We start from the raw sequence: 22,671 nt of genomic DNA, 5'->3' as shown, positions 1-22,671 counted from the left end.
CCACCTAATAGCCCAAACTAAAAAAGGAGGCAAGGTTTTGGGAACTCCTGATTACTCTGGCTAAAGAGGACTTGTTAGGAGGAATTTTGACTGCTAAATTGGATACATATTGTAAATCTAAAGAGGGATACATTTTGCTGTTCCCTAACCTCTGACACAAATCTTTGGGAAAGCACAAATATTATGAGGGCCTGAGCAAAATTAGGGAGGAAATGGAGGATTAAGCCTCAGTCTGATTTCTGGCATATTTATAAACTATGCATGAGAGGAAAGTGTACATGTTCACACAGTTTGTTAATCAAACAATAAGCCCCTAGACGCGGGGGCATTACTGAGTCAGGTAATGCCCTGGGGCCCATAGTTGTTCGCTCAGGCCTTAACGAAGGCCCCTGGGCATTACCTGACTCGGTAATGCCCCCGCGGTGAGGGGCTTATTGCTATTAGTATCCTGGCCCGCAAGACCGGGGTACTAAAGCATTGTTTTTCTGTTCCCGAAAAGCTGTGTTTCGGACAAGAAAAAAAAATGTCAATAAAAATGGCCACCGTGGAAGGGAAAACTGAGTCCGCTTTCCCTTTCCATGGCGGCCATCGGGAGTGTACGCGCTGAGGACAGAAGTGTTCCCAGCGTGTTCGCTCCTGAAAAAGGCGAGAAAAGAAGGGGCATGGGGTTGGGAGGGTGGGGAGGAGATTGTTTGCAGGGGAGGGGGGAGGAAGAAAGAAACCGCTAACCTGAATCCCCGGCGGTGGAGGATGGCAGCCTCCAGCCATGTGGAGGCTTGGAGTGGGGATTGCCCCGTTATGAGCTTCCTCATTGGCTGAGAGGCTGCCACGCACCCCGCCGGGAACAAAGGAAAGGAATCCCGGGCAAGGGATTTCCGGTCAGGCGATCGGCGAGGGCCGATCAGATTGCTTGTTACATTCTGATTAACCCTCGCCGGGTACTAATGTGCGTTTCTTTTTTTTTTTTAAACTTTATTTGTGAGGTTTCGGACATTACATAACCATTGCACCAAACAGGTGCTAACATAACATAAACCATAACCGACGTCCCCCGCCCCACCCCCGCACCTTCCACGGCCAGTAGCATAACGTTCGCTGTCTTGGTTCCAACGCCATGAGTCCACCGTGCCGTCACTACAGAGTTTCCACTGTCGCATGTGCGGAGTTCAAATTTCAGATATTCCTGATTTCGGAGACTTAGCGCTGTTTAGAAAGTATGCCACATAGGGTCCCCAGATGTCAGGGGGGCGCGCATGTAGTGGCAGTGTTCTTATGAATTCGTTGTCTATGTCCTGGCAATATATAATGTCTTTCTTCCAGTCCTCGATCGTTGGCAAAGGGCCGCGGCCCCATGACATCGCTACTCTCCTTCGTGCCAGTACCATGAGAAGGGCGGCCAGTTTTCGTGTAGCGGGCTGTAGCTGGTTTGTTAGGCCAAGCAGGGCCCTAAGGGGAAGGGGGGGGTTACCCGTTCCCCTATGATGTCTGTGACTGTCTGTATCACGGATGCCCAGAAACGGTGTATCCCGGGCAATTCAAGGCTAGGTGAAAGAAATCTGCGTTTACTGCTGCACATCTTTCACATTGAGCTGATGATTCGGGGTGATGCGTGTGTTTCTTGGCCGGGGTGTAGTAAGTTTGATGCATGAAGTTGAAGTGGATTATTTTGTATCGCGTGTTTAGTGCGACTTTTTGGGTTTGTCAGAGGATGAAGGACCAATCTTCATCAGATATCGATTCCTGGATGGCTGATTCCCAATTTTGCTTCACCCGCAGGTCCATTGTTACTGTATCGGCCAGCATGGATTTGTATAGCTGTGATACCAATCTCCCCTCTCCCTGGGCTAGGATCATGTTATGTAGTAAGTCCCAGTTGGGGGCTGTCGGGGGAAGAAAGGGAACAATGCCTGTAAGGTGTGACAAAGCCGAAAATAGAGAAATATGTCAAGGGAGGTGTTTCCACCTCTGTCTTTGGCCATTTGAGGAGTTAAGAAAATGCCGCCTGGAAATAGATCTCCAAAGGACTGGATGTTGACCTTGTCTGCCCACGTGAGAAATACTCTTTCGTTTGTAAGTGGGATGTTAGGAATGAATCTGATTGGTAATAGGGGAGAGAATCTTATATTTACCTCGTAAATGCGTGCAATCTTTTTCCAGATGGCATACGTGGACAGGACTGTATTCAGTGTGTTGTGTGGTACTGGGAGATGACTAATGATGACGGATCTAAGCAGGTTGGGGGATGCCAGAGCCCGTTCCACCTGGTATGTGAGGGCGGATGAAGTGAGTTGTGTACCAGTGGCTCAGGAATTGTGCTTGGGCTGCCCAGTAGTACGTCTCTACATCTGGGAGTGCTAGGCCACCTTGTGCTGTTGTCAGTGTCAGGGTTTTATAAGCCACCCGCGCTGGTTTCCCCGCCCATACGAAGTCTAGAATGAGACTTTTAATTTTCTGGAGGAAGGACCTCGAGAGTATTATCGGAATGTTCGTGAACAAGTAAAGGAGTTTTGGGAGAATGACAATTTTAATTAAGGAGGATCTACCCCACAGTGTTAGCGGAAGTGTTTTCCATCGTTGAACACGTTCCTGCAAGGCATTTAATGTTATTGCATAGTTATCTTTATATATATCGGTATGACTGAGGGACATGTATATCCCCAAATATCGCACTTTGGAATTTTGCCATGTGAAGCCGTGGTCATCTCTGAACGCCTTGGTACACGAAGTCAAGGGAAATACAACTGATTTTGCATTATTGGTTTTGAGACCAGACACTTGGCCAAACTTGATCACCTCGCGCATTATAGAGTTTAGGTTGGTTTGTGGCTCGCTGACGAATAACATGACGTCATCAGCGTAAAGGGAGACTACTAGTCTGTGTGGCCCTAGTGTGAGGCCTCTGTGTATTTGGTTTGCCCGCAGCCATGAGGCCAAAGGTTCCATCACAAGGGCAAAGATGATAGCTGAAAGGGGGCACCCTTGCCTATTGCCTCATTCTAGAGTAATGGATGAAGATCTGGTGTTCCCTCCTGTGACGTATGATCGGGGGTCATTGTACAGTATCGAAACTAGCTTGATGAAGAGATTCCCCAACCCCATCTGCCTAAGCGTCGAAAAAATGAAGGGCCACTGTACGGTTTAAAAAGCTTTCTCAGCGTCTCGTAATACTGCTATTGCCTGTTCTGTGGAATCAAGGGCCTCCATCATGCTAAACAGTCTCCGAATGCCATACGTCGGTCTGCGTCCTGGAATGAAACCAGCCTGATCGCTAAGGCTGGCATGAGAGGCAGCAGACGTGCCGCCAGAATTTTAGCTAGGATATTCTTGTCCAGATTGATCAGGGATATTGGCCTGTAGGATGCACAATCCTCTGGGGGTTTGCCTTCCTTGTGCAGTACTATAATGTTGGCTTCACGCATTGTTGGGGGAAGGCTACCCCATTCTATTGATTCTTCGTAGACGCGAAGTAAGAGAGGGGCGATGATAGTCGCATGAGCTTTGTAAAACTCTCCGGTGAGACCGTCCGGCCCTGGTGCTTTGGTGTTTGGGAGAGATTTAATTGCCTCCAAGATTTCTGCTGATGTTAAAGGCGCATTTAGGGTTTTGCGTAGCTCAGCAGCTACCCAGTACAGTTCTGTTTCGTTCAGGAAGTCTTGTATTAACTTTGGGTCAATGTTACCCTTGGAGCAATAGAGGCCCTGGTAGAAGTCACGGAATGCGTTGGCTATCTCTTCTTCTGTGTATGCCATTAGCCCTTGTGCATCTTTGATGCGATCTACTCTGGTGGAGGTTCTGTCTATTGCCAATAGTCGGGCTAATAATGCGCCTGGTTTTTGGCCCTCCCTGTATTGGCGGACCTGATGTCTGCGCCCAAGAAATTTTAGTTCACATTCTGCCATCCTCCTGAAATTGGTTAATTCCTCCTTCAGCTCGGCTTCAGTAATTGGCTCTGAGGTGACAGTGTACTTAATTTCTAGGTCTTTTAGGCGCTTTTCACTGTTGGTTAGCTCACTGCGTATTAGCTTTAGTATGCCGGTCTCTTTGGTTAGACATATTCCTCGGATGTAGCATTTTAACGCTTCCCGTATGGTGCTGGCTGAGTCTACGGAGCTCTGATTTCATTCCAGGAATGCTGATATTTCTTGTTGTAGTTCCGTGGCAAATATGCTGTCGGTTAGAGAGCGTGGTTTAAACCTCCAGCTAACCCCAGGTGTTACAGTTATGACCAACGTTGTTTCCAGTGTCACCACTGAGTGATCTGAGAAGGTACGTGGGATGATTTGACACTTCCCCCATTTGAATGGGCAGTGGGTTGATGCTAGGATATAGTCTATCCGAGAGCTGGTCTTGTGAACCGCCGAATGGAAGGTATATTCCCTTGCTTCGTGGTTGTGTTGTCGCCACATGCCTGCTAGATTGAATGCTTGACAGATCTCTTTGACTTGAAGGCTTGCCTTGGAAGGGTGTCCAGCTATGTTGTGGGACTTATCCATTCCAGGGTCTAGTTGGGGTATTGAGGTCTGCTCCCCAGATGATGGATGTTGGGTTGATCTTCCCTAGTTGGGTCATGACCCAATTAAAGTTGTCGGGGCCATCAGTATTGGGGCCATATGAATTTACTATAACTACTTCTTTTCCTTCCAGAATTCCCTTCACGAGTAAGGCTCTTCCTTACGTGTCCTCCTTCGAGTCGATAAAGCTGAAGTTCGCCTTCTTGTCAATCAGGATAGCAACACCCCTGGCGTAGGCTGAGAAGGACGAAAAGTATCTGTGGCATCCCCACGATTTGGCCCAGTGTTGTTCAGAGGATGGGAGGAGGTGGGTTTCCTGCAATATCGCAATATTTATCTTGTGGCATCGAAGATATTGGAGTATTCTCCTGATTTTTCCAGGTTGGTTGCCACCCCGGATGTTCCAGGTGGCAATTTTTAACGATGTTGCCGGCATCTTAGAGGACAGCTAAATGAGTAACTCATTTTAGGCAGTGGAACGTGGTTGGGCATGAGTCCGCAACGGCAACCATCAGCGATTGTTCCTTACTGGACAGTGTACAGTTGTGCGGGCGTTTCGGCAAGTAGGTGCTCAGTGAAAGGCGTCTTGTTGAACTAACTTCCCCCCCCAGCGTGGGCAACCCCCAACTAGCCCACGGTAGACGTTCCCAGTTAAACCAAACAGTCAACGTAGCAGCGCTTGGGGCGCAGGTAGCCTCCCAAGAGAGGCAGCTCTTTGCTACTAGTGCAGATTGAGTCTGTGGTGTTAGTTTCGTGAAAATGTGGTAATATGTTGTCCTATCTTTGTGTGTCTCGCAGTGTAGCTTTACGGCGAGTCTCTCCTCATCCGGTCTCTTCCCAGGGGCCCTCCACTGTTTGATGCGTGTTTGTAACCGGCGCGGTCTAGGTAGTCACTGGTTTCCTCCGGTGTATTGAAGAACTGGGTTCTGCCGTTATGTTGAATGCGGAGCTTAGCTGAGAAGAGCATGGAATATTGTACTTGATTGTCTTGCAGACGTCATTTTACGGCTGGAAATGATCTCCTTTGTGCCTGAACCGCCGGGGAGAAATCCGGTAAAAATTGTATGGTGTCGCCTTCAAATTGAAGAACTCCTTTGTCCCTGACCGCCCTTAGTATGATGTCACGGTCTTTGTGGTTCAATAGTTTTGCTATGATAGGCCGAGGGTTCGCTCCTGGAATTGGTTTCATGGTGGGAATCCTATGTGCTCTTTCTACCACAAACAGTTTGTTTTTTTTGTAAACTTTTATTTTTGCCGGCAAAGGTTACGTGGTACATACAACAAGGCAGCAAGCACAAGTAAGAAACATTAGGTGGAGCAGTGCATAAGCAGTTGTGCATAATCACAATAATGTCAGACAATAATCATACAAGATACATATGAGTACGAGTTTATGTTGTAGTAGTGGACACTGAAGGGGTGGGGGACGATCCAGAGCCGGGTGTGTCTTCACTACGACTGTTAAGGTGCGAATTGAATTCCACCCAGATATTCTTGGGTCGAGAAGTGACGGGGAGCATGGATATAAATTCCTCCTCACAGTTCCATGCCCAAGTAAGCATATGGAGCCATTTCTGGTGGGCCGGGGGGATGGGACTTTTCCAGTTCTGAAGTATGCATTTTTTGGCTATCATGCACCCAATATTAAGAAACTTGGCCAAACGCCTGGTGTCATCTGTTTTCCAGGCTCCAAAGAGGACGGCTAAAGGATCAGGGTCAATCACTGTGTCAGTGATAGCCGTGAGCGTTTCTAGGATGCTTTCCCAGAACCTCAGCAATTTGTCACAAGACAAGTACATGTGTAAGTGGTCAGCTGCCGTCGCTCCGCAGCGGGGGCAGGGGTGCGCCGTATCACGGGCGAACCTCGAAGTCCTGTGTGGAGTGTAGTAAAGTCTATTTAGAAGTTTGTACTGCATGGCGCAAAAACGGAAATTGAGGGAGACTTTCCGAGTGTGTAGGCACATATCCCCCCAAACCCTATCCGATATTTCTAGATCTAGTTCGCCAGCCCATTCATCACGTGCCTTGAGAGTGGGGGTAGGTGCAGCACACACACTCTCAAGCATGCACCCATACAGACCCGAACCCCCTACCCCCAACTCAGCACACACACAAACATGCACCCATACAGACCCGAACCCAACACCCCCCCAACTCCAAACCCCCCACCCCCCAAATCAACACACACACACAAGCACCCAACCAGACCCAAACCCCCACCCCCCAACTCAGCACACTCTCAAACATGCAAACATACAGACCCAAACCCCCACCCCCCAACTCAGCACACACACACTCAAGCATGCACCCATACATACCCGAACTCCCACCCCCCAAATCAGCACACTCACAGACCCGAACCCCCCACCCCCAACTCAGCACACACACAAACATGCACCCATACAGACCCGAACCCCCACCCCCCAAAATCAGCACACACACAGACCCAAACCCCCCACCCCTCAACTCAGCACATACACAAACATGCACCCATACAGACCCGAACCCCCCACCCCCAACTCAGCACACAAAAAACATTCAAATCAAAACATTCATACAGATCCGACAACCCCCCCACCCCCGCATCTCAACATACACACAAAAAGCATTCAAATCCAAACATTCATACACATCCGACACACATCCGACACCCCCCACACCCGCATCTCAACATACACACAAACTACATTCAAATCCAAACATTCATACACATCCGACACCCCCCCACCCCCGCATCTCAACATACACACAAAAAACATTAAAATCCAAACATTCATACACATCTGACACACATCCGACACCCCTCCACCCCCACATCTCAGCATACACACAAAATACATTCAAATCCAAACATTCATACACCTCCGACACCCCCCAACCCCCGCATCTCAACATACACACAAAATACATTCAAATCCGAACATTCATACACATCCGACACCCCCCACCCCCGCATCTCAACATACACACAAAATACATTCAAAGCCAAATATTCATACACATCCGACACACATCCGACCCCCCCCCTCATCGCAACATACACACACAAACATAAAGCAAAACAGACCCGACACACAAACACAAACAGACCACTTACCGGAGACGTGCTGGAAGGCAGGCAGGTAAGCGGCAGGTAAGCTGGAACGCTGGAATCGTACTACGGCTGGCGTGGTCCAAGGCTGAAATGCCTTCCGGCATCAAGCCTTATGGACCACGCCAGCTGTAGTGCTGGCCCTCCATTGGTGCAGCACACACGCATTATGTGGCTCGTAGGAGCGACGAGGTGTGTGTGTGTGCTGAGCCAATGAGGGCCAGTGTTTTGTCTGGCCTGGAAGACAACAAAGACTTTCCTAATGGAGGGCGGCCCCGGGCCGCCCTCCATTAGGAAAGTCTTTGTGCCTCGCCGGCTGGACAAAAGAGCATGGCGGGCCGCAACTGGCCGTATGTTGTGCACCCATGGTCTAGCATCTCAGGGATAAGTGGCAAGGGGTAGCAGTTCTTCACAGTGATCTGGTTCAATGCGCGGTAGTCAATTCAGGTTCTCAAGTCTCCTTCCTTTTTCAGTACGAAGAACAAAGGGCTGGCTGCGGGGGACTTCGAAGGACCGATAAATCCGTTTGCAAGGTACTGGTCTAAATAGGATTTGAAATGAAGGTTTTCTGGTTCTGTGAGAGCGTAGATCCTGCCGCAAGGGATTTGTGCACCAGGAACAAGGTCGATCCGACACTCATAGGGCCTGTGCGGCGGCAATGTATTGGCTTGGTCCTTTCAGAAAACATCCTGGAAAGCATGGTATTCACTTGGCAAGGTATTAGTTGATCTCAGGGTTGATACTGTCACTCCGGGAGTCATAGGGATACAGACGTCGGGTTTCTCCTCTTGGTAGTAGCAGGCAGGTGAGCAGTCACCGGGGAAGGTTAATTTTCGTGCCCGCCTGTCTATCAAAGCGTTGTGAGCAACCAACCATGGCATCCCTAGAATTAGCCTGAACTGAGGTGCCTTGATGAGATCGAATGAAATAGACTCCCGATGTCCGTCCTGGCACAGCAAGGTTACCCTGACTGTGCACTGGGTTACTGGTCCGGAAGCGATTTCTGTCCCATCCACAGTGGCTACCTTGTCCATAGTTGGCTTAGAACACAAAGGAAGCCCCATCTCTGCTGCCAGTTCTTGATCAATATAATTTCCAACTGCTCCGCTATCGATGTATGCTTCAACGGCATGCATTCTTGACAACTGTTGGTGGTTAATTAAGATCACTGGTATTGCAAAGTGCGAGGTCAGCAACTCTTTCTTCTCACTCGACAAACTGACCTCTACGTTTGTCAAGCTTGGTAGTTTTCTGATTCCTTAGCTTCATCCTTCTCTGTGGCCCCGACTGTTCTTCTTGGGGGTTTTACTGGACAGTCCTTCAGGAAATGTCCTGGTTTCCCACAATACAAACAAAGCTGTTGTCTTCTTTTGTCCCGCTCTTGTTTTGTTAATGGAGGCCATATCCCTCCAATCTGCATGGGTTGTACAGCATTTTCAGGTACACAGGGTATGTTTTCCCTTGGTCAAACATACATAGTCCGAGGGTGCGTCTTAGACCGGTCTGCCTTTCGGTCCTGCAACCGGTGGTTAGCTGCACGATCAGATTTATGAATTCTGCAGTCTCTGGGTGGATCAACCACCTGGGCTAAGACGTCCTTTAATTCGCCTTGTAAGCCTCGATGGAATAACGTGGTTCTTTTGTTTTCTGGCCACCTAGCTTCGGCAACCAGTCTGTTGAAGGTGGCAATGTACGTTAACAAGTCCTGATTCCCTTGTCGGAGGGACAAGAGTTCATTGTCTTCTGCTTATTTCTGGGTATGGCGAGCAAAACGCTTTTCCATTTCTCTCTGGAACCCCCCAAAGTCATGTAATAGAGGATCGTCATGGGTTACCAACGGGCACCGACCAATCTGCTGCACTACCACTCAGGTATAATAAGACAAAAGCTACCCGAGCTTGGTCGTTTGGAAATGCTCCAGGCCTACAAAGAAAATGAAGGCGGCACTGATTGATGAATGCTGCATACTTCCGTGGGTCGCCTGAGAACCTTTCTGGTGGTGCCAGAGGCACTGTTCCACGTAACATGATCTGTACCGGAGTGGGTGGTATGGCAGGGTTTTGCGTCGTTGGATTGCATCCAGGTAGAGGAGTCTGTCCTGCCTGTGATTGCAAGTATTGCCTGCTAATCTCTTCAGTGCGTTCTTTGATCACTATTAGGTCTCTCCGGAGGGCTTTAGTCTCTTGTCGGGCAGAATTAACCTCATCACGAAGCTCTCCTAGTAATTGGGTCAATTGGTCCATTTCTGATGTCTCCATGGCGCCCAGGTGGATTTGTTATGGTAGGCTTTGCGTTCTGTTACGCTTACCTGGTATCCACAGGGACGCCACCCAGCCGGGTTACTCGCTGGTATGCTTCTCAGCTTTGCCCTGATGTGGTCTGCGGGGAAGGTTCTGCCCGAAAATACAGGAGGACTGTGTTCAGGACTGACCGACTGGGGTAAGTATCCTCCCTGCACCCCCGTATGATGTCAGTCCCTCTGGCACCCTCTCCTCACCTTGTGGTAGAATTAGGCTGCTCTCCATCCTGCCTTCTTTGCATGGGTGTGTTGTCTTTCATGGGTGAGTGCGGTCCAGTTACTTCACTGACGCTGGCCCGTTTGATATTGTTCAGGTAGGTCTTATTGCTGTTCTTTAGTTTTGTTGCTATCCTGCATGCCTTTCTTTGTTTAAAATGTCTCTTTTTTTCTCCCTTAGGTATGCGGAGCTTCAGCGCGGCTAACTGGCTTGGTTGAGCGCCGCTGGTAAATGATGGTGCATTAAGAGCGCCATGATGCGGTAAGTAAGCGCTATGCGCAGCGCTGCAAAGTCTTGCTTTTGCTAACCTGTGGTTTCCTTCCTTGTAGGTCGTGGTGTTCTTCAGCGCGAGTGGAATGTCCAGAGTGGTGCCAGCCGAGAGGCGACCAGCCAGGTAAGCCTTTTGAGCAGTTCGTAATTTGTAAATGCCTCTACTACTTTCTTTAATGTTGCCTCTATCTTCCTCTTTCAGGTCGTTCTGTCCGGAAGGCGTGCAGATTCGAGGAAGTTGTTCTCAGTAGCTGCGAGTGTTTAAAGATGAAGACTGCAGGTAAGATGCTGCTGCTAAAGATGTTCCTTTTGTCTCCTTGCAGGTTCTGCTTCTCTGAGGTTTGAGGGAATAGCTGGACACAGTGAGCATCGCGTTGCAAGCTGCAAAGTAACGTGAAGCGTGTTGTCTTGCTCGGGTGTGGTTTAAATAACCGCAACAAAATAGTCGAGGTAAAGTAGTCCCTAGGCTGCCACACCCAAAACACTCCACCGCATAGTTTGGTTCTTAGGGACTCAAGCTATGTGGATACCTCCATGTTGGCTGACAATACAATAAAGTAGTTCCCAAGCACATTGTTTTTCATGGTGTATGAGCCTGGCACCACAGACGCCAGGACTGGCCCCATGAGGGCTTTTCAAGAGGATGCCAGGCTCTAGAGGCCCGAGGCCTGACTCCACCTGGCCAATGGGTTTGCCAGAGGGGGTTTTGGGCGAGGGTCGTGACACTTTGTTCCGTCAGGTGCATGGATACTGGCCTTTACGTAGTCTCTAATTTCTTCAATTGTCAGCTCCTTAGGTTTGAACCCTGATTCAACATCAATCACAATCTTCATTCCTACTGCTTTCTTTGCAGTCTTCTTGCATTGTGTGATTATTAGCCTAATCACACAGAATCCAAACATGATCATCACCAGCAGGGCTCCAAGGAACTTGAAAATGTTTGTCATCCATTGTGAAACCCATGAGAAGATCGATGCAAACCAGCTGTCATTAGCAATATCTTACACTTCATCTTCCATCTTGACGTGCAGGTTTGTCAGCATCGTTATGGCCTCTGTCAAGGTGCCATTCTCGTCGTCATGAGAAGGTATGAATGTGCAACATAATTCTCTGATTTTGGCACAAGCACCTACATCCATAGCTGTAATCATATCCAAGACACATCTGTTCTGAAGGGTCATCAGACGTATGGCTCTTAGCATTGAATCCCTTTATGGTGGTGTTGATCATCTCCAGAAGCTTCCATCTGGTTATCTGTAACCACTTGGCATTTGCTATTGTCTGGATCCCAAGCATAAAGATAACTGAAGCAGTCTTGCTGAACAATCTGTGTTCATATGGAATAGCATCAAAGGCCTCTATTGATTTGAATGGAAATTGTTTTCTCTCTTCATTCGATTAAGGAGTTCAGCAGATCTTTTCTTCCTCAGGTGTGCATCTGCAATTGGAAACTCGCTAATGTTCAGGTCACTCTTTGGAATCCCAAACGCTGGAACATGAACAATCAATATAGACCATAGTCCTCCCCAATCTCTGGGAAGCTTCATGTAAACTCTGGATCCACAGGCCCAGTAGTGATCCATTACACCACTGTCCTGGCACATCAAAGATTCAACCGCACTGCTGATTCTCTGCAACATTTCTCGTGCCATTGTTTCTGAAGAATAGCTCTGCACTAGCCAAAGGCACTACCTGCAACGGGCCTCCTTTGTCTTTGACCCATGTCAGAAGCTTTTGCAAGTCTCGGCCAGAGAGGTTTGCATTCTTTTTCCACTTGTTCAATAACTGGCTTGTGATGACCAGTTACTGCCACAGCTCTGAATATGACTATGCAATCTTCCCAACCATCTGGACAAAGTATTGTTCCCCAGATTCGCATCTGGCCTCTTTCCTTGCAGCTTCATATTTTTTCATAGGTCTTTCCTTGACAATTGAGTTTCCTGTTTCTCCCATCTAATTCCAGCTCCCTTCATGCCAGGCTGTTCATATCTTATCACATGATCTCTGGTGTGTGCTCTTTCTCTTGTCTTCAAATCTTGAACATAATCATCTTCTTCTGGAGCGGACCATTCTGTCACCCATACCAAGCATGCCGTTCAACCCTGGAATTGACCTCTTGTATGACAGAGTGCAAGGTGAGTCGGGCAATGAACTGTTTGGACATCTAGCTCAATAGTTATGATTATCTTAGACTTTCCCATAACATAAAGCAGGAGAGCACACATACATAGCAATCCTCCTTATAGGTACTCTTTCCCACTTCTTTCATGTGCTGATACCACATGTTATTCCCCATATGTGCTGTACTGTCTAAATAGTCATTTAATTTGTAATCATCCTCCCTTGCATTTCTATTGGGTCTCTTTTTTACCAAATGATTCTGCACATAATGATCATGGAGTAAATCAAAAACAGACCTCCCTCCAAAGGGAAGCCTAGGGCCACTTTTCACAGAAATCAGTGCCTTCACATGTGTCACTGGTGTAGGAACAATCGCATACGGCCTTGCCCTTCCTACAGTGTCTAGTTCTGCAAAGGTGACGGGAGTGGGAAGGATTAATAGAACTCCTTCCCTTTTGGGGCCAGCAAAATAAACAGTGTGGATCAATAGAAAGAGAAAAACGATGATAAATACTGAACAGGCATATATTATGCACCAAGAGATCAGGCCCCACCATTGGTATGTCTCTCCATACGTCATCAACTCTGCTCACTTTCTGGAACTGCAATATGTTCAATAGACCAAATTTTATCTATAATTACTTTTAATGAAGGAGAATGTTTTTTTAATTAGGCTAATTTGTCAGGTTTTCAGGAAGCTGCCTGATTTGTTCTATAACCTCCACAAGTAACCGACAAATTGCAGGACGATTTATAGTATCTCGTAGAAACACATAAGCGCCAACCAAGATAAGGATGAACTTGAAGTTAATAGTAAAAGATCATGTCAAGTAGTTTGTGGGCATCGTCATTAGACAGGAATATTTGTGCATCCAAAGGGAAATTAAGTGGGAAACGAGTCGGGGAACTTCTCCCTTTTTCAGTCGTCGAAAAGGAAGTCTTGATCAGGCATTTTCCATTTACTTCAACACTCTAAGGTCCAATGTCAACAAAGTCCTGTGGCTCAAGAACAGTAAGTTTCTCACTTCCTGCTATAATATATATAAGGAGTGTTTCATGGGAGCAACAGTCCAAATATACACTATCCTCTATCTACTGGAAAGTATTTGCGTCCTCCTTCCTCGTCATCCATCGAGTCTGCACATGTCGAACTTCTTCATCTTGACTTGCTTACCGAATGGGTTGGGGGGTATGTCAGCCTCTTCAGCATAGACTTTCACATCTCCTAAATGTGTCCAAGCTCGTCTCCCTTGGACTTTAACTGCTGAAGGAGTAATGTTTTCCAGAAACAAAAGGGACACTAAATCTGGGCTCGTTCCACTTTCTAATGAAGTTTCCTACTGGAACAGCATCTCTAGTAAATAATTTAGGAACACATTGTTTTTCAAGTCCGGTTGCTGTATTGTCTTCATCTGTGTCCTGAGACCGACACCCCCTCCGTTGGAGTTGATCTGAAATGACAGAGATACTGGAGGTCATACATGTTAAGTACGCATGTAGCTCATTTCTTAACAATTCTGCTGTTATCTGGGCATCACTCCTAGTCCTCGATGGAGGAGTTAGAGGTGTGCTCATCCGCCTCCCTGTAACTAGTTTGTGGGGTGTGAGGTGAGGTGGTGGTCGGAACCGGGCTGATTTCTCAATGCATATAATGCAAAGGGCAGGCAATGTAGCCACCCCTTCTGCAGTGTCAATTTTCGCTTTGATATCCTTTCCTTGAGAAGACCGTTGAGTCTCCCACATATCCCGTTCGCTTGCAGTGATTTTATTTATTTATTTTATTTATATATTTGTAACGTGCCAAAGCTCAGGGCGCGACAGAGACACGGAGACTGAGAAATCACAGGACAGTACAAGTAGAAAAGTGAAGTAGGCTCAACGTGAGCGCAGGGGTGGCGAGTGTGTCAATTATTTAAAGAGCGTGGTTTTCAACTGCTTTCTAATTGATTGGATGTTGTTTTCAAGCCTAAGATTACAAGGTAACTCATTCCAAAGGGAAATAGCCTTGGTGGAAAACGCTCTACCTAGGCCTGTGGCTTTTATTCTGGAGTGGGCAGACTCAAGTAGTCCCTGCTTTTCGAATCTAAGTCTTCGGCTTGGCTTGTACCAGTTAAATTCCTTCTTCAGATATGCCGGGGCTGCTCCATTTAGGCAGCGGTGAACCAGTGTCGGGGATTTAAAGATGATACGCTCCTTTATTGCTAGCCAGTGGAGGTCATTTCTGTCTTTTGTTATATGGTCGGGTTTGCACTTTCCTGCAATGGATCGGACTGCGTTATTTTGAATTATTTGACATTGCTTTACGCAATTGCTGCTGGCACCTAACAGTAGGGCATTTCCATAGTCCAGTCGTGACAGAATGGTGGCTATGGCTATTGTGGCGCTGTTTTTGGTATTTAGAAATGGTCTAATACGGCATAGGAACCTCTGATAGTATTGCCAATTCCGTTTTAGGTATGAGGTTTGCGCCTCAGCTCCCAGTGAAGATTGCAAGTAAATGCCAAGTGTTTTAACTTTATATGATACTATGATGGTGGAGTCCTTTATGAGAAAGGCGGAATAGGCTGAACCTAGATTTTTTAGAACTTTGGTTGTGCCAAATGTCATAAACTCAGTTTTGGAGCTATTTAGACACATCCAATGTGATTTCATCCAATTACGATAGTATTATAGATGGCTGATAGTCTGTTGTTGTCGAGAATATGGTCCCCACACAGTTCTAATATTAGCTGCGTGTCATCTGCAAAGTTGGTGAAATAGATCCCAAGCTGTGATAGAAGGGTGCAGAGACAGCGAATATATAGATTAAAGCGCAATGGGGAAAAACTAGCTCCCTGTGGGACGCCGCAGTCCACAGATTTGGATGTGGTGGAGTGTCCTCCCCACGTGATTTTGGAGGTTCTATCCTCTGGGAAATATGTCACCCAGTCAACGGCTTCCTCGGAGCAATTGCCTGCTGTATTTAGTGCCTCTCAGAGCTTTCCATTGTCTCATAAATCGAAAGCTGCTGAGAGGTCCAAAAGGATTAGCAAGCCTGCTTTTCCTTTGTCCAAAATACCCAGCATTTTGGTTTGTAGATCTAATAATGCAGATTCCGTGCTGTGAGCACTTCTGAACCATGACTGTTGTGAGGGCAGTAGGCTATACTTGTCGACGTATTCTTGTAGTTGATGCGTGGCTATTTTATCAAGGATCTTTAATAAGAAGTTGCAGTTTGTGATTGGTCTGAGATTGGCCTGCTCCTGTTGGTCTAGACTTAGGTTTATTCACCAGCGGAGTAACCGTGACTGTCTTTATTTCAACGGGGACTTTCCGATCTCTGAATGAGGAATTTGTCATACGGCATAGATAAGGAGCGAAGATTTCTGCATTATCGAGTATGAATTTGGGGGGCAAAATATTTTCAGAGCAAGAGGTGCAGTTTATGGATGAGAGGGTATCTAACATGTCTTCTTTAGAGACCGGCGAGAAGAGGAACTTGGGTGCATTAGGTTCTGAGTTTTCTTTGTTGGTATGGTGCAGGGGTGGTGATTCTGTTACTTTACAGTTTATAATGGTGTCTCTAGCTTTTAAAAAAGAAAAATCATTAGTTTTCTCATATGCACCACAAACAACAGATCCGACAACCAATACAAACATAAAAGAAAAAAAACAATCAACAACATCCGACCTTGGCACAGAAACCACCCCCCACCTTCCCTCTAAACTCCCACCAGGTTATATGTACCTGCAGCCTAACGCATCCAAATGTCATAAACCCATCCTAGGGCATTTGGCCTAGACTACCCTACTAGGACGGTACTCCAAGCACCAATAGACCCACAGCACAACGCAGACTCTGAAGAAACTGTAGAGCTGCTAGTCTTCAACCTAGTCCAGAGGCGACTTCCACATTGTCCGCGCCGCAAGTGCACTCTCAGAGTTAGTCTCACGAGCCATGTAGCTTCTGAAGGCTTGCCAGTAGTCCTTGCGTCTACTATTAAGGGGGAGCGTTTGGTTGTATTGCGTCTCTCTACGCTCATACATCGACATGCAGTTCACCCATTGATGTAGTGAAGGTACAGTGGATGCCCCCCAAGCACGAGCCACAAGAGTCCTGGTGACCAGAGGCCATAGCAAAATATCTTTTATCACTGTTACCTTGTAGATCTACCCACGCCAGTACCCACCTTTCCGGAGAAAAAGGGATCGGGGCCTCCAACACCTGTTCCTTCACCTCAGGGACAGTTCCCCAAAAGGTCTGGACATGGTAACAGAACCAGGCTACATGGAAAAAGTCAGCAGGGGACTGATGACATCTCTTGCAGTCCGGGGACCTGAGTGGAAACAATTTGTGTAGGGAAAGAGGAGAATAGTACAGTTGATGCAAAAATTTGAAGTGGATCAGGCGAAATCTATTATTGCTAGAAATCGACTTAGTCTGAGCTAGTATGATTTTCCATTGATCTTCAGACAACGAGCAAGCCATACCATCCTCCCATTTGACCCTATATGAAGGAGGAGGAGGAAATTCAAGCCCCCGAGCCAGACCATACAGGGAAGAAATCATTTTTCTAGAAGATGGCGGGCCACAATGAATTCTAGAATTGGAGAGGCCTTTGGAGCGTCTGGAAAGTCAGGCCACCTCGATTTCAGTACCTCGCAGAGGCGAAAATATAACAACCGGGTGACCGGAGTCCAGTCGCCTCTCGCCTTAAGATTTTCCCATGTTATGAATTTCTCTTGTGGTGCCACATCGCCCAGGGTGTAAATGTGCACATTTTGAAAATGCTGAATGAAAATGCACTCAAATGTGAGAGGGATCCCACAGACCCTATACATGGCCATCCTGGGTGAATACCACGGACCCATCCCTAACCACTTTGCTAGGCTATCCCAGGCCTTGAGCGTGATCTCTAGGGGTTGAACCTCCGTCTTCAAATGATGCTCCCGTGTGGCCCAAAGGAAGCCTCTAAGATCCTCTGTTTGGGCAATTGCCCTCTCAAGCTGCGAGTGCTGCAGATTATTCATTGGAGACCACCACCAGATAGAGTATTGGACCTGCGCGACTAAGTAGTAGAGAAACAGGTTGGGAACCTCAAAACCCCCCTAGGCATATGGGGAGCACATTGAGCGCAAGGTGATAAGGGAACGTTTCCCTGCCCAAATTAGCCTAGTCATCAGAGATTCTATACGGTTCCAGAATGTTACAGGGGGCCATGCTGGGACATTATTAAAAATCATTTTAGCTAAGGAGATACGAGCTGCCTGAGAGAGAGGGAGCTGAACCCAAGTGTCCACCCGATGTTCCAAATGCAGCAGAGTGGCTACATAATTTTCCTGATACAAAAGTGCCTGGGAAGTGGACATCTTTATACCCAGATATCAAATTCCCTGTGGACACCAATCGAAGGCCTCACCCACATCCCGCGGGGCAACTCCCGGTGTGAGCGGGAGCACCTCCGACTTAGACCAGTTTATCTGTAACCCGGACAGAGCGCCAAATGCAGATATCTCCTCCATCACAGGTTGCAAGTTTGGCAGAGGATGTTTTATATATAAAAGCATGTCATCCGCGTAGAGTGAGATGATAGATATACATGTGAACGGATCGTCACTCTGCGATGGGAGTGAAATTCTCGCAGTAACAGGCCACCGGTTCAATAGCCAGGGCAAATAGGAGAGGGGAAAAGGGGCAACCCTGCCTAGTGCCCCGAGTTGGATAAATGGGAGTGGATTGAACACCATTCGTATAAACCCTCGCCCGTAGAGCCGAATAGAGAAGGCAAATCCAACTAAGATACCTGGATCCGATGTCCGAGCAGCGTAAAACCTCGAACAGGAAAGGACATTCTACAAAATCAAACGCCTTCTCCGCGTCCAAGGCCACCACCGCAATAGGAACCTCCGGATTCACATTATGCATTAAAGTAAATAATTACGCAGATTATTCTGAGTGGAGCGCCCCGGAATGAATCCCGCCTAATCCGGAAGGATCAATGCAGGCATGTGCGGAAGAAGCCGGTCCGCGAGTAATTTGGCGATAATTTTATTATCAGTGTTTATTAATGACCTGGCCCGATAGGAGGAGCACCTTTTGGGATCCTTTTTGGGCTTGAGTAATACCGTAACCAGGGCAGTCCGCGTGGACTCTAGGAGTACTCCAGAGGACGCCGCCTCTTCAAACATTTTACATAGATGGGGAATAAGCAGATCCGGGTATGTTTTGTATAGTTCAGCTGATATCCCGTCTGTTCCCGGGGCTTTACAATTCGGAAGTGACTTAATCACCCTATGGAATTCTTCTGACGTGTGGGGTTCATTAAGAAGCTCGCCCACCTCAGAGTCAAACCAACCCAAGGCGACCCTATCCAGAAATTGCGTGCTGTGTTCATGCCCAGCAGAGCTATGGGCAGTGTACAACTGCTCATAACATTGGCGAAATACCTCGTTTATCTCTAACACATCCCTGGTAGGCTCACCCATCTGGGGCTCCACCTCTAATATAGGCTCCAATCGGTTCTCCTGTCTGACGGCCCAGGCAAGGGTTCTACTCGGGCGATCTCCCTCCCCATATCTCGCTGCAGCGACCGGGTCCCCCAAGAATCGCTCCTCATCATCCATCAAAGCCCGGACTTCCTGCCTCTTCGCCGCAAGACTAGCCCGAAGACCTGAAGAATCTACACTTCCCAGAAGGAGTTCCAGATTCTTAATTTCCATCTCCTTATGTGCAATCGCTCTACGAATACTTTTAAGAACACCCCCCTTCTGTGACATACACCAGCCTCGCAAAAACACCTTAAAAGTTTCCCATACCACCCCCGTACTAGAAACAGACTCTGCGTTGAACTGGAAAAATTCTATGATGGCCTGGCGCAACCCCTCCCGGAACTCCAAGCCTTCGAACGCTCGGGCCCGAAACCTGCAACCACGTTGCCCAGGGTTAGATGGCGGACCTCTGAATTTCACAAGGACCAGGGAATGATCCGAAAGGATACGCAGAAGAATCTTCGCCCTGTCCACCCCAGGGGTCAGGTCCAGAGACATAAACACGTAGTCAATCCTGGACGAGCTCCCGTGCACACTAGAGTGGAACGTGAATTCCCGGGTGTCAGGGTGACACCGTCGCCAAACATCGAATAAGGAATAATCATCTGCGATGGACTGCCATTTCTGCACTGCGTGGGGAATCAGGCTTTGGTTCGACACCGACCTGTCACATGTGGAAGAAAGGGCTACATTAAAATCTCCCACCCACACTACCTCATATCCCGGGAACAACCGCAAATGCTCCGAGCATGCCTGAAAAAAATCGGGCGAATCGTAATTTGGGTCGTAAACATTTAGAAATAGGACAGACTGGGTCGCAATCTCCCTGGCCACCAACAGGAACCGTCCCTCCTCGTACGCCACCTGTTTGTGAAGGTTGTATCCCAGGGAGTGATGTATGTATGTTGCAATACCCCAGGAATGTGTAGAGTAAGAAGACCCATACCTATGAATTCCCCATCCAGAAAGGGCAGGGAGCTTGTGACCTCTCCCTAGATGCGTCTCCTGTAAATATAGCACATTAACCTGATGATTTCTTAAGTAGTTGGATATAAGTCGCACCTTTTTGCATTAGTAAAGCCTCAAATATTCCAAGTGAGCAGAGTTATATCCGAGGGGACAGGGGGACCTGGCCCCGGGTGAATACTCATGCTATGGCTCTACGGGTATTGGTTAAAGGAACTGCAGTCGCTGTGATGCCAACCGGTGCAAGGCCGTGAAAGAGTCTAATCTGATCGGGGCACGCATAGAGCATTGCCCTCTCTAAAAAGAAAGCCCACTCCTCCCATCACTTGGATACAAGTATATCAGGACAACCACACCCGGGACTAGGAGAGAACACCGACGGGTGTAAAGTTGAGTCAGTGACATTAAGAAGACAAGTAATCCCCCAGATATGTCCATTCTTGTTTCTCCGTCTGCACATACAGTAACCTGGATATTCCCCCGATAACAACCAAATGATGCTAACAAAATAACAAAACTGACCCCAGCCCCCACCCCCCTCCCACGCCAGAAACCCCAATCTACAGGCCCCTCCATTCCGCCCACCACCCTAGATCCCACAAACATTAAACAAACCCAAGCTAAGTGGCCGCTGGGCTCGGGGGGGAAGCTGGCGGCTTTGCGGCTCATAAAGCTTGGAGGCTCAATACCATGGTTACATGTCACTTTTCAATCGCCCTCTGCGGGAAAGAATTACATGTTACGGTCATATCGCAGTGGGATATCGTACTCGGCCAACAGACAGGACTAGCCGTGTACCATTGATCAGCCATATGGCCACACCAGTCCACTCCTGGTCAAGGGGTCACCGGAGCAGGGGGCACGGGATCCGGAATACTCAAGGCAAACCTCTCAGCCAATTCAGGGTTAGTGAAGGACGACACCCTACCATCATGTACCACCCTAAGTTTAGCAGGATACATCATTGAATAGCAGATCCCCTTCTTCAGCAACATGGCCTTGACATCTAGAAACGTTTTCCTCTGATCCTGCCCGTGCTGACTAAAATTGGGAAATAAGCAAATTGTCGATGAGCCCCATTGCAGGTTCTTCTTCTCTGGCCACGCGCAACAGGGTGTCATAAACCCTGTAGTTGAAGATTCGGGCTATAATAGCTCTTTCCGGGGGCACCCGGGGGTGATCTCACCGCCAATGAACGATGAACCCTTTCGACCATAAACATATTCGTAACAGGCGGATTATCCAAGACATATTTGAGTAGCTGTTCAACAAAGAGTTCCATGTTGTCAATGTGAGTAGTTTCGGCCACCCCAGTAATCCTTATATTGTTCCTCCTAGATCTCCCCTCGATGTCGTCATTTTTGGCAGTTATTTTCTTAACTGTCTGTTGCAAGGATGCCACCTCTCTTTGGAGAACGGAGATCTTATCCTCCTCATCGCCAATCCTTTGCTCCGCCTCTGCCATCCTTCCACACAGTTTCTCAATTTGTATCGCTGATACATCCACCTTACAAGTTAAAGCATCAATTTTTCGCCCCCAAGCTGTCAGTACTTACCTTGAGGGCCAGCAGGGTTTGATCTAAGGCTGATATGTCGATGTGGGCGTCCCCGGACTCCTCCTGGCCAGCAGTTGATCTGTCCGCCTTCGTGAATTGCTCCATCTTGGATTGTTGCTTCTGATTACCCATTCTAGGGGGGTACCGGGAAGATCGGGCCTGTGCCCAATTTGCTCCGGCACCAGACACAGGAAGGCGAGATTCCGATGAGCCAAGTTCCACCAGACTTGAGGGACTAATGTACGCAAGTGGAGGGCAAAGATCCAGTCCCCCCCAGGCCGCAAGACCAGCCACAGGTTGCGCCCCACACCACCGTTATATAGCCATGGCAGATGGGGGAGAATGTTTAGGACCAGCGCACAGACCAGTTTGATTGGGAGGAGCTACTGGAAGTATAGAGTCCACCATTAAAAGAAAAAGGGGAGAAGGGGGGCAACTCGTTCCACATCAAAGAGAGGAGGCAGTGGGGTTACCTCACCATGTCCCCCCCAGTGCCACTGCCCCTTATGATAGTGCCAGTTGACCCAGGTTACATATGCCCCCCCCCCCCCAACAGGTCCCAAAAAAGCCAAGTCCAACTAGGCAGGGGTCCACAAATTCTCTCACTGCAGGGAGCCACGTGAGCAAGCCCCAGTGCCACCATCCTCCACAGGGCAGAATATATCAGGTAGGAGGGGGCAGCACCACTCACCTCCAAAGGCCCCTCAACTCCTCGCCCCACGCCTCTCAAACTCCAGGCAGCATTGGGAGGAGCCCCGGCACCGAGCCGGGACACCAGTGCCGTAGCCCCGACCGAGGAACCGCTCTCCGCCTCCAGGACAGCACACGCCAGCACCGCGGACCACTCGCACCGGCGCCAGGCACCGTGCGTTCTGAAGCCGCAGCCTCACCGCCTCCAGCAACTGCCAAAGCCCTCTGGGGCACAGGATTCCACAAGTCGGGGGAAGGGGCACACCAGCTCCATGCGGCCAAAACCGCTCCAGGCGCCGGCTGTCACAATCCGCCGTCAGCTGTCCCCGAGCCGTGAACCAAGTGATCTCCAAGTATTCCGCTACATCCAGGCAAAGGATCCAAGTGACTGCGGCATGCTATGGGCCACCGGCAGGGCAGGA

At 48.3% G+C, this 22,671-nt stretch overlaps 1 long non-coding RNA gene across 1 annotated transcript in view; it reads left to right on the top strand.

The window, feature by feature from the left end:
- The window catches only part of LOC138527300 (uncharacterized), a 78,372-nt gene that overhangs the window by 873 nt on the left and 54,828 nt on the right, over nt 1–22,671 (top strand). The gene's annotated exons all lie outside the window — the stretch shown is intronic.

The sequence above is a fragment of the Ambystoma mexicanum genome, chromosome 14, assembly GCF_040938575.1.
Source record: "Ambystoma mexicanum isolate Mex_15411 chromosome 14, UKY_AmexF1_1, whole genome shotgun sequence".
Classification (NCBI taxonomy): Eukaryota; Metazoa; Chordata; class Amphibia; order Caudata; family Ambystomatidae; genus Ambystoma; species Ambystoma mexicanum.
This window is presented reverse-complemented; position numbering and strand designations above follow the sequence as displayed.